Source organism: Aquila chrysaetos (genome assembly GCF_900496995.4).
Source record: "Aquila chrysaetos chrysaetos chromosome W unlocalized genomic scaffold, bAquChr1.4 W_unloc_2, whole genome shotgun sequence".
In the NCBI taxonomy this organism is placed as follows: Eukaryota; Metazoa; Chordata; class Aves; order Accipitriformes; family Accipitridae; genus Aquila; species Aquila chrysaetos.
This window is the reverse complement of record NW_024470322.1, coordinates 2,787,423-2,802,651: the sequence shown is the minus strand read 5'-3', so window position 1 is coordinate 2,802,651 and position 15,229 is coordinate 2,787,423.

The following is a 15,229-nucleotide window of genomic DNA, read 5'->3' as shown; positions in this document are numbered from 1 at the left end:
TTCCCCAGGTAGCCAAAGTTGGGTTCGAGCTATGGGGCATTTTTCTGTCGCCCCTGTTACTCCTCTAATGTTTATAGCCTTTCTTGATGACCTAATTCCCAGCTCACTAGCTTGTAGATCATTTAAAACACTAACTTGGGCTCCTGTATCGATTAAAAATTCCTAACTTATCCGTTTTGGGCCCACAGGAATGTGTATATAAGGCTCCTTATGAGCAGACCATTGGCAGGTATTCACCATGCAGATTGGGCGGCCTGAACCCCAAACCGCAGCTCCTAGTTTTTTAGCCCTTCCAGTTCCTCTCGCAGTGCCGCGAAAGGGTCCCGTTTCTCCTCCCGAGCGGGCGGAGTTGCTGGCGCTTCCCTTTGGCCTCTAGCTTTCCCCTCCAGCAATCCCACTCCCGGACGCCGCCGGCGGACTGCCCGTGCAGCACGGCTCGGGGTGCCCCCAGTGCCGGTGCCTTCCGCCAGACACCGTCCCTTCCGGGAACGTAGTTCCGGCCCGACCGACAGCGAGTTCGAGACCGCTCGGGGCGGGGTTTACAACCGGCTGGGCGGACCTTCCTGCTGCCCTCCGTGCCACCGCTTGGCTCCGCCCATCCCATCTCGCGCCCGTGAATTATTATGCTGTGCAGTACTTCCGCCCAGGTCATCCCGTGCGCGGGCGGCTTCTGGGGGTTCTGCTGATTGTGCTCAATGGCCCCCTGGATTCTTTCTCTGAGGGACTGGACGTGTATCTTTAAAGCATCCAGCAGACCTCAAATAAGGGGTCTAAGGTAGCAGGGGACCACCTGTGCGGCCATCGGTATCCCTTGCTGTCCTCTGTAGTACATGGCCTGAACACAGGCCGCCTTTTGCACTCCCTCCGTTAACTCCGACAATCCCTTTACCCGGATAGTAACAGGTTCTCCTCTCTCCTTGGGGTCCACCCCCCAGCCCAGTAGGCTACTCGGGACGTTATCGACTGATCACCCGCCGGTCCAGCACTCAGAAACACTCCCAGTTCCCAGTAACCTCTCGCTTCATCATCACTCAACAGTATCCAATCCTCCCCCATTAGAGAAACTCTCCACAAATACTCAGTTTCGGTTTCGCCCGGCTTGCGTGAAAACTTATCTTGTAATTCACTGAGTTTGGGTCCCGTCCAAGGGGTTGTGCGGACAGTGGTTCGGGGATTCCCACTGTGGCGGGTTGACCCTGACTGGATGCCAGGTCCCCACCAAAGCCGTTCTATCACTCCCCCCTCCTCAGCTGGACAGGGGAGAGAAAATATAACAAAGGGCTCGTGGGTCGAGATAAGGACAGGAGAGATCACTCACCAATTACCGTCACAGGCAAAACAGACTCAACTTGGGGAAAATTAACTCAATTTATTACCAATCAACCAGAGTAGGGTAATGAGAAATAAAACCAAATCTCAGAACACCTTCCCTCCACCCCTCCCTTCTTCCCAGGCACAACTTCACTCCTGGATTCTCTACCTACCCCCCAGTGGCGCAGGGGGATGGGGAATGGGGTTTACGGTCAGTTCATCACACGTTATTCCTGCTGCTTCATCCTCCTCAGGGGCAGGACTCATCATGTTCTTCCGCTGCTCCAGCGTGGGGTCCCTCCCATGGGAGACAGTCCTCCATGAACTTCTCCATCATGGGTCCTTCCCACGGGCTGCAGTTCTTCATGAACTGCTCCAGCATGGGTCCCTTCCACGGCGTGCAGTCCTTCAGGAGCACACTGCTCCAGCGTGGGTCCCCCATGGGGTCACAAGTCCTGCCAGAAAACCTGCTCTGTGGGCTCCTCTCTCCACAGATCCGCAGGTCCTGCCAGGAACCTGCTCCAGTGCAGGCTTCCCACGGGGTCACAGCCTCCTTTGGGCACCCACCTGCTCTGGCGTGGGGTCCTCCACGGGCTGCAGGTGGATATCTGCTCCACCGTGGACCTCCACGGGCTGCAGGGGGACAGCCTGCCTCACCATGGTCTTCACCACGGGCTGCAGGGGAATCTCTGCTCCGGCGCCTGGAGCATCTCCTCCCCCTCCTTCTTCACTGACCTTGGTGTCTGCAGGGCTGTTTCTCTTACATGTTCTCACTCCTCTCTCCGGCTGCCATTTCTGTCTGTCCCAGCGACTTTTTTTCCTTCTTAAATATGTTATCACGGAGGCATTACCACTATCACTGATTGGCTCGGCCTTGGCTGGCGGCGGGTCCGTCTTAGAGCCAGCTGGTATTGGCTCTGTCGGACACAGGGGAAGCTTCTAGCAGCTTCTCACAGAAGCCACCCCTGTAACCCCCCCCACTACCAAAACCTTGCCACAGAAAGCCAATACACCCTCTGTGCGGACCCGTGTGCCTTTCTGTTTTAATAAGGGGCCGCACATCCCTTTCCTCCAATTTCTCTACCTCTTCAGAGCTGTTTTCATCAGAGTCTCCCCAGATGTCCCCATCCCAATCCTCAGGGTCCATATCCGTAATTAACTTTCAGATTTGGGTAACACTGAGGGGCTTTTTTCCTTGCGCGAGCATAATTTCAATCTTTCATTCTAATAGACGCGTCCGCTCCTTTTTTCGTTTCAATTCTGCCTTCGAACAACCTATTTCCCATTGCTTTTTAGAATTATCCTTTGCCAGTCGATCAAAATCACTATTTTGGTTTTGCGCTTGAATCAAGCTGGTGCCTAGGATGGCACACATACTGCCTTTGCCTTTGCCGTCTCGACTAATTCCACGGCATTGTTCTATTCTCTCCACAACCGCTGCCGGGTCAGACCACTTCTCCTTTGCCCATTCCATACCTGAGGGAGAAGGGCTACAGCCGTGCCTCCGTAATAATTCCTCTATTAACATCTTCCTGCCGACTATACCAATTTAAAATGTTATGGAGGCTCACACAATCAAATCCAACAGGTGTTAAAACTCACATTTATTCTTCAGTAAAAAAGTTAGTTAGAACTCCATAACATTAGTGAACCACAGGCTCAATGATGTAAGGGGAATTAGTACTACACAGCTGACTTAAGAATTCTTAAGGTTTAAAAATGATGACTCAAAATGCGCATATCACTCACCTAAAAGATGAGGGCTCTCAACCTCGAGGAGTTACCTAGGGCGGCATCCTAACCCAAGGGGAGAGTCCCTGACTGCAGACCTGCTGCTCTGAGGAGGACTGACTCAAAACGTCCTCTGGTGGGGCCCCGTTTATACCCTTGTCAAATCTGATCTGTGGTCATTTTAATCCCCATTGGCTGAAAGGTCAACACTTCCGTGTACCTGGCGCATCTCAGATTGGTCAGTTCAATTTTCAACCTGCGGCCTCTAGGGTTTGAGGTTTTTTTCCTCTCCTCCCTGCCTGGTGGAGTTTCGTTTCCTGTCGGGGGGGTGGGGTATACCTGCCACAGGGTGCCTGCAACCTTTATCACACCTGCCCCCCTGATTACTAGAGGGTCAAGCACCCTTTCAGCCGGTGCTAGGGAGAGGCCTATATAACAGCTAGGTCAAGAATACATCTCTTAGAGGTGGCAGTTTATGCAGAAATATGAAAAGAAAGGGCTTTTATCTCAGTTAAGAACAAATTAAATGTTCTCAGGTATAATGGTGATATGCTGCAGGGCATATTCTCTAGCAGATAGTGGAGCAGCTGTCCCTGCTAGGACAGAGGCTTTGACCCAGACAGCACTTCAGGTAGTGGAAGCAGCCCTACAAGTCTCAGGCTGTAGGGAGTACCTGGGGCCTCTCTGACACTAGAAAAGATGGCCTTATGTCCTGCAGGAGGTGTGCTGCCTTTGAAAATCTGTGTTGCCAAGCAGAGGAGTTAGGGGGAAAAAGTCAGCAGGCCATGTAACATCAGAGGATGAGAGAGACAGACTGGATCTTCTCAGAGATGCAACATCTTCAAGAGCCCCAAACCCCAACTGCAGTGGAGATACAGGCAGAGTCTTTCCTTAGCAGAATGGTAAGTGCAAGCTCTGGGGAAGGCAAGGGCTGGAAGCTGGTGACCTCTTGGCCCCAGGAGGAAGGCTCCTGCTCTACCTAAAGGTTTGCAGCTATGAAACAGGTTCACTGCCCTCAGGACTGGGGAGGAGCTGGGTGTACTTTCAAGCAAAGCATCTAGACCAATTGACCCTGAACCATGCAAGATCACAAGGAGGAAGCAGTGAATGATAGTAGTGGGTGACTCCCTGCTGTGGGGGGGATAGAGGCACCCAGCTGCTTACCTGACCTATCATGTAGAGAGGCTTGCTGCCTGCTGGGGGGCAGGATCCAGGATGTTGTGGAGAAACTGCCAAAGCTTGTCTGACCCTCTGACTGTTACCCCTTGTTGTTCTTCCCTGTGGGCACTGATGATACTGCCAGGAGAAACCTGGAGAGTATAAAAATGACTACAGAGTTCTGGGGGCAATAGTCAGGAGCATAGGAGCCCAGGTGGTGTTCTCCTCAAACCTGCTGGCAAGGGGAAAGGGTGTGAGGAGGAGGGCATTGATACTGCATGTCAAAAATGAGTTGCACAGCTAACACTGGCAGTGGGGTTTTGGTTTCTATGACCATGGGACCCTGTTTGAGGATCAAGGTATGCTTGGGAGAGATGGGATCCACCTCACTGACCGGGGAAAAGGATGCCAGCAGGATGGCTGACTTGGTAAGGAGGACTTTAAACTATGAATGACAAGGGAGGGAGAGAGTAGCCACCAGTCCTGTGAGGGAGTGATAGACAGGATTGCTGAGCAAAGGGCATGGGGTGATGTGAATGAAAGGGAACACAAAATCAGCAAAACAGAGCTTAAGCTTGCATGTAAGCAAGGAAGTGCCTACAATGGCACCATTATGGAGAAATCCCCCAAATGCTCTCCAGGAACTCAAAATGCTGGGATGCCTCTCTGAAGTGCCTGTACACTAATGCACGCAGTATAGAAGCTGAAGATGAGGAGTTCGAAACCTGTGTGTAGTTGCAGGGCTACAGTCTTGTTGGGATCACAGAGACATGGTAGGATGGCTCCCATGACTGGAGTGTTGCAATGGAGGGTTATTGGCTCTTTAGGAAGGACAGCCTGGGAAGATGAGGGGGAGCTGACCTTTATGTGAGAGAGCAGCTGGAGTGCTTGGAGCTCTGCCTGGGGATGGATGAGGAGCCAAATGAGAGCTTCTGGGTAAGGATTATAAAGAAGGTGGGTAAGGGTGACACTGTAGTGGGTGTCTGCTATAGAGTGCCTGACCAGGAAGAACGAGTGGATGAGGCCCTCTACAGACAGATAGGAGCAGCCTCATGTTCGCAGGCCCTGGCCCTCATGGGGGACTCAAGCCACCCTGATATCTGCTGGAAGAACAACACAGCAGGGCAAAAGCAATCCAGGAGGTTCTGGGAGTGTGGTGATGACCATTTCCTGACCCAAGAGATAGAGGAGCCAAGGAGGAGAGGTGCTCTCCTGGATCTCATACTCACCAACAAGGAGGGGCTTGTTGGGGATGTGAAGGTCAAAGGCAGCCTTGGCTGCAGTGAACATAAGATGGTGGAGCTCAGGATTCTGAGGGCAGGGAGGAGGGTGAAAAGCAAGCTGTTGTGGTTTAAACTCAGCCGGTAACAAAGCACCACGCAGCCGCTCACTCACTCCTCCCCCCCGGCCACGGTGGGATGAGGAGAAAATATAAAGAAAGGCTCGTGGGTCGAGACAAGGACAGGGAGGGATCACTCCCCACTTATGGTCACGGGGAAAAGACAGGCTCAACTTGGGGAACAAACAAAATCAATTTAATTTACTACAAATCAAATCAAAACAAGAATATTAGGAAGTAAAACCAAACCTTAGAACACCTTCCCCCCACCCCTCCCTCCTTCCCGGCTCAACTCCACTCCCGGTTCTCTCTACCTCCTCCCCCCAGAAGCGCAGGGGAACAGGGGATGGGGTCAGCTCGCCACACATTGTCTCTGTAGCTCCTTCCTCCTCAGGGGGAGGACTCCTCACTCTTCCCCTGCTCCACTGTGGGGTCCCTCCCACAGGAGACAGTCCTTCATGAACATCTCCAACATGAGTCCTTTCCACAGGCTTCAGTTCCTCACAAACTTCCCTGGTGTGGGTCCTTTCCATGGGCCAATCTTCAGTCACAAACTGCTCCAGCACGGGCTTTCCCATGGAGTCACAGCCATCTTCGGGGGCATCTGACTGCTCTGGCGTGGGCTTCTCCACAGCCTGCAAGTGGGCATCTGCTCCACCGTTCACCTCCATGGGCTGCAGGGGGACAGCCTGCCGTCTCACCACAGGCTGCAGGGGCATCAACCTCCTCAGGCAGCCCTCCTCCCCCTCCTTCTTCACTGACCTCGGTATCTGCATAGGTGTTCCTCTCACATTCCAATCCCCCTACTCACTACCAGTTCCCCTTCTTAAATATGTTATCCCAGAGGCGCTACCACCGTCATTGATTGGGTCGGCTTGGGCCAGAGGTGGGTCTGACTTGGAGCCGGGGAAGCTTATAGCAGCTTCTCACAGGAGACACCCCTACAGCCCCCTCCCCCGCTACCAAAAAACCCCACCACACAAACCCATAGCACAAGCTTACAACCCTGGACTTCAGGAGAGAAGACTGGCCTTTTCAAAGATCTCCTTGAAAGAGTCCCATGGGATAAAGCCCTGGAGTAAAGGGAGTCCCAAGAAAGCTGGTTAATATTAAACAACAACCTCCTCTAAGCTCAGGAGAGCTCCATCCCAAAGAACAGGAAGTCAGGCAAAAGCACCAGAAGGCCTGCATGGATGAACAAGGAGCTGCTGGCCAAATTCAAACACAAAAAGGAACCATACAGAGGGTAGAAGCAAGGATGGGTAACTGAGGAGATTGAAGTAGACGGACGCCTGTAAAGTTGAAAGCAGACAACCCTTTATTGCTAAAACACACACATATTTATAGTCACATATTCTGCAAAGTCACTGTACACGCGCACAAGCATAAAATATGATTGGTTATATCAACTCTGTACACACGCATAAACATAAGATATAATTGGTTATGCCAACTCTGTACATGCGCATAAACATAAGATATAATTGGTTATATCAACTTAAACATGCGAAGCTTGTCTCAATCTAATTGGTCAAGATAAACTGCCGAATTGAGGTTTTTTGTGCCAAGTTCCCTTTATCGTGGAATGCACACCTGTGTTCTTCTAATTGGCTTTATTATCATCTTTCTTTTTGTGTCTTCTTGTTTATTCTGTTCAAGGTCTTCTAAAGGCATCTGCAATGCTCTTGCAACCGATGTTAGCTAAATATGTGTTCACAGGTAACCTGGGAGGAATACAGAGATGTTGTCCAAGTATCCAGGGATGAAGGTAGGAAAATACATAGGTGACAAAAGGAAGACTAGGGAAAATGTGGACCCTCTGCTGAATGAGGCAGGGGACCTAGTGACACAGGACATGGAAAAGGCTGAGGTACTAAATGCCTTCTTTGACTCAGTCTTTTTCAGCAACATCATCCTTCAGGAATTCCAGGTCCCAGAGACCAGGGGGAAAACCTGGAGCAAGGAAGATGGGCCCTGATGGGATGCACCCATGAGTGCTAAGGGAGTAAAAGACTAATCTCAATCTTTGATCAAGCATGGTGTTGCAGGAATTATGCAGCTGCCACCTAGTCCATGTTAGGAATTATGTGGATGCCACCTCAACGGGGCTCGGCCCTAGGTTCTTTCTGAAAGAAGATGAGTCGCCAATCTGCTGAGTAAATAAAAGTGGTTTATCTGACATGCAGAGCAGCTCAAGCTGGGTGCCTCCAAGGAGGGACCCCATGCTGGAGCATGGGAAGAGTGTGAGGAGTCCTGCCCCTGAAGAGGAAGGAGCAGCAGAGACAATGTGTGATGAACTGATCGTAACCCCCATTCCCTGTGCCGCTGGGGGGGTAGGTAGGTAGAGAATTTGGGAGTGAAGCTGTGCCCGGGAAGAAGGGAGGGGTGGGGGAAGGTGTTTTAAGATTTGGTTTTATTTCTCATTGCCCTACTCTGGTTGATTGGCAATAAATTGAGTTAATTTTCCCTAAGTTGAGTCTGGTTTGCCCATGACGGTAATTGGTTGAGTGATCTCTCCCTGTCCTTATCTCAAGTCACAAGCCTTTTGTTATATTTTCTCTCCCCGTCTAGGTGAGGAGGGGGAGTGATAGAGCAGCTGCATGGTGCTTAGTTGCTGGCTGGGGTTAAACCATGTGTGGTGGGTTGACCCTGGCTGGATGCCAGGTGCCCACCAAAGCCAGGCATACCCTGTGAGGGTCTGGTCTGTCCAGAAGATCTTGTGCAGAGAAGCTCTTGCAGAGAAGCTCATTTTGGGTAGGTGCAGGCAGCAGCGCAGGGGGGAAGGGGGAATGGGGGGGTTACAGTCTGTTCATAACAGTTCATTTCTGCTGCTTCTTCCTCCTCACACTCTTCCCCTGCTCCAGCATGGGTCCATTCCATGGGGTACAGTCCTTCATGAACAAATTGCTCCGGTGTCAGTCCTCCATGAGCTGCAGTTCCTGCCAGAAAACCTGCTCCTGTTTCAGCTTCTCTCCATGGGCTCCAGTTCCTGCCAGGAGCCTGCTCCTGCATCGTCTCTCAGTGGTCTGCAGCTTCCTTCAGGGCATATCCACCTGCTCCAGCGTGGGGTCCTCTACAGGTTGCAGGGAATAACTGCTTCACTGTGGCTTCCCACAGGCTCCAAGGGAATCTCTGCTCCAGCATCTGGAGCACCTCCTCTCCCTCCTTCTTCACTGACCTTGGTGTCTGCAGGATTGTTTCTTACACTTTTTTCCCTCACTCCTCACATTGCTGTGCAGCATTTTGCCCTTTCTTAAATATGTTTTCACAGAAGCACCACCAGCTTTGCTGATTGGCTTAGCTTTGTCCAGTGGTGGGTCCATTTTGGAGCCGGCTGGAACTGGCTCTGTCCAGCACGGGGGCAGCCCCTGGTCTCTTCTCACAGAGGCCACTCCTGCAGCCCCCTGCTACTAAAACCTTGCCAAATAAACCCAATACAAAACAGTACGCTTGTCTAGCCATGCTCTGTGCCTGATCAGTGCAGTCTCTCCTTTCTTCTCATTAATTTCTCTTTGCCTATGTCAAAGGAATTCCAGTGGGAGTTGAATCCACTTCCCTTTTAGTGGGACTTGAACACACTAATGTGCCGGGAGTTCTGGTGGGACTTGAGCCCACTAGCACGTCTCTGTTTCTGGTGGGACTTGAACCCACACTTTGTCCTTTGTGAGTCCGCTGTTGACCGAGGAGAGAGTCAAAGGACAGTCAAAGTATAGATTTACAAAGGATTTTTTTCTTAAGCACTGCTCATGCAGTACCCCAGCCTAATAGCTGGGGGACTCCAATATTGAGGAAAGCAGGGTTTATATTTTACAATACAGTTGTGTAGACCAATCAAATCACCCATGTTAAGGTGTGGGCTAATCAGTTACTATTGTTCACATAACCAGTATGGGCTTGTCCCATGCAGGATCAGTGCATGCTTGTCCCGTGCAGGTGGTGTGGACATATCAGCAGCAGCATGTGTTAATCTTCATTGTTCTAAACTGATGTCCCATGCGGGTAGAGTGGTTTTATACTGGATTCTGATCAGTTGCTGTTCTGAGAACCTTGAGTTCATTGCTAGGTCAACATCCCCTTGGGTCACAATACTTTTCCATTGTCAGAGAGTCTTTCTTTGCGATCCGCTGATGTTGGTTCTTAACAAGTGGGAAGTGTGTGTGTGTGTGTATGGAGGTCTAAGTGCCAGCAACTTAGACTGCATGTGACCATGGATCATGTGTCTGTGTGTTTCTGGTGCCCGCAACTGGAGTGAGTGAGGTTGTGTATGTCAGCGTGTCATCACTAGTGAATATCAAGCTGGACTAGCTGGTGAGTAGGTAAAGTGTCCTTGGAGCCAGCTGGGTGGGTGTGTGTCTTCAAGGGTAAAATGGGTAGAAACAGGTGCTGGGTATGGATAGAGGAAAGAAGACTTGAGAGATTGTGTAGGGTTGCAGGAATTGTATAAAAAGGAATAGGAAATGGAAAGCAGGCAGCAGAGTCAGTATTCTGTTTAAGTAGCTCTTTGGGGACAGAAATGGTCACTGTACTTGTTTTTTAGCAGAGAGAACTGCTAAATCAATCAGCCACTTTTATCCCCTTTTCCCTCTGTTTTCCCACACTTGTGTTTTGCACCGGGAGGTGCTGATCTGTTATGATCCCAGTAAGAAAGGCACTCAGACTCTGTAAGGTATCATTTAAAATGCTATTTATTAAAGCTAACACTATAAGGAGAGAATAGTATAGATAATCTTACGTCCCTTTAAAAGGTGGAAACCCTGAGTGGTATAGCATCAAACAAGACCCCAATTCATGTGCAGCATGCTGGGCAGACCCTGTCCACAGAAGAGATTTTCCCCTTTTGGTCATTTGAGCTATTATAGGATTTTCTTGCAAGAAAACAGCTCTATCATTTCTACTGTCAAATATTTATCATTCCTACTGTCAAACAGAAAGGATATTCTCATGAGAACTTCTTGCTGCATTTGTAGATAATGGCAAGGCCATGCAGATGACGTAATCACTAGTACCAAGTGGGAGCTGCCTGCACCCATTCTTTGAACATCCAGTGCAGTACCAGCAATCAGGACATTAAGTGGTTGTTCTGTTCCTAGTATTTCAGGTGCTGCTCAGTGCTTCCACCTTCATAGGTGGCAAGGATCTCTTTCTCTTGGGGTGTGTAGTTAGCTTCAGATCCTTGGTAGCTGCAGCTCCAAAATCCCAGTGGTCAGCCTTGAATTTTATCAGGGCTCCTTTGCCACACACTCCAGGAGATTCCCACATCTCCTGAGGTAGTATATAGGATATTTTGTACTCTGTCACCAGTTTAGATAGGGCCCAGGGCTACTGTTCATGGTACTTCTTGCTTCACTTGTTGTAAGGCTTGCTGTTTCTTGGGTCCCCACTCAAACTGATTTCACTGGGTCACAACATACAGTGGTTTCACAAGCTGACTGTATCCAGGAATGTGCATCAACCAGACTCTGACCGTTCCAAGGAAAGTTTGAGTTTCCTTTTAGTTGGTGGGTTCAGCAAACATACTAATCTTTTCTACTGCTTCCCTAGGTGTTTGCGGTCTTCCATCCACCCATTTTATGCCTAGGAATTGTGTTTCTGTAGAGGCTCCTTTGACTTTAGATTTTTTGATGGTTGTATTGGTTGTACATGGCAAGGTTTGGGGGGGGAGGCTGCAGGGGTGGCCTCTGTGAGAAGAGGTAAGGGCCTGCCCTGTGCTGGACACAACTGGTTCCAGCCAGCTCTGCAACAGACCCACCACAGGCCAAAGCTCAGCCGATCAGCAAAGCTGGTGGCGCCTCTGTGAAAACATATTTAAGAAAAGGAAAAAACACCAGACAGGCAGAGGAGTGAAGAAAAAAAAGCGAGGAGTAGTACAAACACCAAGGTCAGAAAAAAAGGAGGAGGAAGAGGTGCTCTAGGTGCTGGAGCAGGTATTTCCCTGCAGCCTGTGGAAGAGACCATGCTGGAACAGATATTCACACTGCAGCCCATGAAGGACCCCACACCAGAGCAGTTGTATATTTCCTGAAGGAATTGCAGTCCATGGTGAATCCATACTGGAGCAGATTTTCCTGAAGGACTGCAGACCATGGAGAGGACCTATGCTGGAGCAGGGGAAAAGTGTGAGGAAAGAGCAGTAGAAAGGAACTGTTATGTACTGACTGTTACCACCCCCCACCCTCCCTGTGCTGGTGGGGGGGTGGAGGAGTTGGGAATGAAGGAGTGAAGTTGAGCCCGAGAAAAAAGGCAGGTGGGGGGAAGGTGGTTTTTTATCTTTGTTTATCACTATGTAAATCTATTTTAATTGGAAATAAATTAAATTAATTTTCCTCAAGTCTAGTCTGTTTTGCCCATGATGGTAATTGACAAGTGACCTTCCTGTCTTTATCTTGAGCCATGAGCCTTTTCATTCAATTTTATCCTGCTGTCCTGTTGAGGAAGGGGAGTGAGAAAGCAGCTGGATGTGTGCCTAGCAGCTGGCCAAGTTCAACCCACCACAATTGCACACCCTGCTTCCAGCAGGATTTCAATAACAGCTTGACCTTTTTCAAATGCTTCTTCCTTTGTCCCCAGAGAATGATGTCACTGATGTACTGTAGGTGTTCTGAGGCACTGCTCTTCTCTAGGGTCTCTTGAATCAGTCCATGGCAAATGGTGGGACTATGCTTCCACCCCTGGGGTAATTGAATCCAGGTGTACTGGATTCCTTCCCAGGTGGAAACAAACTGTGGTCTACATTCTTCCACTATGGGAATAGAAAAGAAGACATTGGCTATGTCAATGGTGGCTTACCATTTTGCCTGTTTTGTCTCCAGTTCCAACTGTAGCTGGAACACATCTGGGACAGCAGCAGCCAAAGGTGGGGTCACTTCATTTAGGACTCTATAATCTATCATTCACTCCCCATTGGCTTTTTTTGCAGGCCATATCAGTCTATTGTAGAGGGAATGAGTTTGTGTTACAATGCCTTGCTTCTCTCAGTGTTCAAACATCCCAATTGGTTTGATGCTGGTTTTAGTTGACAACCTCCACTGCTATTGGTACGTGTTGTTCGGGGACATGCAAAGGGCCCACTGCTTCCGATTTAGTTAGTCTACAGAGTTTAGATAAGACAAGGCCTCCCTCTACAGCAGCAATGCCAAAGGCCCATTGATGTCCCTATGAGTCTTTGTGGTATCTGCCCCTCAGGTAATCTATTCCTAAAATTCTTGGGACTTCTGGGCCTGTCACAATGGGCACATGTTCCTACCAGTGCCTACATCAGTGCCTCCCACAAGTTTCTGCCACAACGAATTACCCCATCCATAGTGGCATCCCCTGCCAGGGCTCTTTTAACTGATGCCCTTTGCCCCCTGTTAGTTTCACCCCTCTGGCTCTGCTGTCCCAGCACCACAACAACCATGCAATCGCTCCTTCGTATTTGCCGCCTGTGGTCCCCCACCCAGATTGCACAATTCTGGCAGGGTATCGGAAAGAAATCCCAGACACTCCTCTGTTGGGGCATCACAGCTTGTGAGCCACAGCCCTGCTCCAGCCGCTGGCACCAAGACCCTCACTTGCTTCACTCACCCTGGCCCCCCAAGAGCTGCGCCTGGGATACACACTGGTCTCGTTCCAGTGGCTGGAGTCGAGACCCTCACCTGCTCCAGTTGCCAGCACCATCACCCTCAGTCTGAATTCAATTGCTGGCCCTGAATGCACTTGCGCCAGTCCTCCCCAGTAGCTGGCATCCCAGACACACACTCCTAAGACCCAAGGACACACACACCTAAGACCCATGGCCCCTCAAATTACTGATGCTGAGACCCCCATCTGCTCCAGTTGCTGGCCCTAAGACTCCCACTCACTCCAGCTGCTGACACCACAGGCCGTAGGGTGCCTACACCCCTGGTCTGACTCCAGTTGCTGGCACCAAATCCACTCACACCCATTTCACCAGTAGCTGGCACTTAGTCCTTGCAGCATACATACAGATGGGGTAGACAGAGAGATAGCTAAGAAAGGACTTAATAAGAAAATAGTACAGACTGAGGTGATCATGTTATCCCGCAAACGGGGTTTGTTTACCTGGTGTGCAAGCCAATAACACACAGAGTCGAGGTATTTTCAAATTAATTTCATTGATGCACATGAATGAGTGCCTGTCTCAAGACAGCACAACCTTGTCTCAAAAATTCTCACATTTATACACTTATTCGTTGTTATTTTCCTTAATGATTGGTTCTTTCTTCTTTGCCCCTCATGTAAATTAGTGCGCAGACTCTGTCTTCTTCCTCCATTGTCTTCTTTTGAGTAGGTGGTATCATTTGAGTAGGTGGTCAATGAGTCGGTGGTCGCGATCTCCCCCTGTAGGAATTACCTTTTGCCTATTTCTTCCCTAATCTTGGCAGTTCCAAGTGGTTCTTCGAGGTTTGTTGATCAGACCACAATCCATTACCTTTTCTGACATAAACATAAAGCCCCATTGTCTAGTAGTTAGTTCCTAAACCCTAAATCATGTCTAGTTATTGTTTCCCTATTTTAAATATTAACTGATGGGGGCTGTACACAGGACTTTAGCAGCTCCCTGGTTATTTCAATCATTCAGGCACAGGGCTCATCAGACAAGTGCACTGACCAGCCATGGTTTACATGTGACTGGCCCTTTTATATCCCCTCCTCTCTATTTCCCCCCTTTGTTCCTCCCCTACCCCCTTCCCTTAAAAAATTCCTTAATAAGATTTGCATAGTCCCACAGGACCCCCTCAAATATCCCATCAGTCAGTGATTGAAGACTTCTTTTGGTCTTTGGCATTGTCTCTTATCCCTTGTCTATCAGGTTTGTGTCTCTGTGTGATCTTTATCGCTTCCCCCTTTACTTATTATCTGCTTTTGCATTGAAAAGGTTCTTGTTTGGATAACCTTAATAAAATAGATGCTCTCATGTTCCACATACCCTTACACCACCCACCCCACCCCCTTTTTGAAAAGCAAACATGATCTAATGGTGGATAAGCAGGATCTTACTAAGAGAAAGTTAATGTCTTTTTTTAGATGAGAAAAAAAAATCTCCTTTTAAAGGTTACTCCTTCCACATGTCAAACTATATTACTTACTAGTAAGTGAATTTTTTGGGGGTGCAGTATCCTCACAAAACCACATTACTGAAGTTGGAGATTACTGGAAGTTAGGTTATAGCACAGATTCCCTCCTAACCCTATGAGCAACCTGTCAGAGACCCACTAAATCAGTTCCTACTTATGCATTCAGACTGTAGGACTACAGCAAAGGAGAGATAAGGCAAGTGAAGTCAACCTGGGGAGGACTTCTTCAGAGGACTTCTAGCCCTCTTAAGGAACTTACTTTTTAATCAACAAAAATTGCTATTGCAAACTCTATAAAAGAAAAAGTAACCATAGCATCATCTTTGCTAAGGCATGTGCTCCAATATCAGTTAAATATCACTAGTGACCTCCTAAGGTCTCTTATGCAGAATATATGCATGCAATAAATGTCTCAGCTGAAATGCGCATACAGACACAAGCAGTGCACCTTTTGCACTTGTCAACACAAGGATGCCCAGGCCATCCTGGCACAGTGTGGCGAGTAGAGTGCTCTGTGCGATCCACCTTTAGGGGCCTCCCTGAGGAGCCTAGACCCCTTTCATTTCCCTGCAGAGCTGAAATCCACCAGCGCTCAGAGACTGCCTGGGGACAG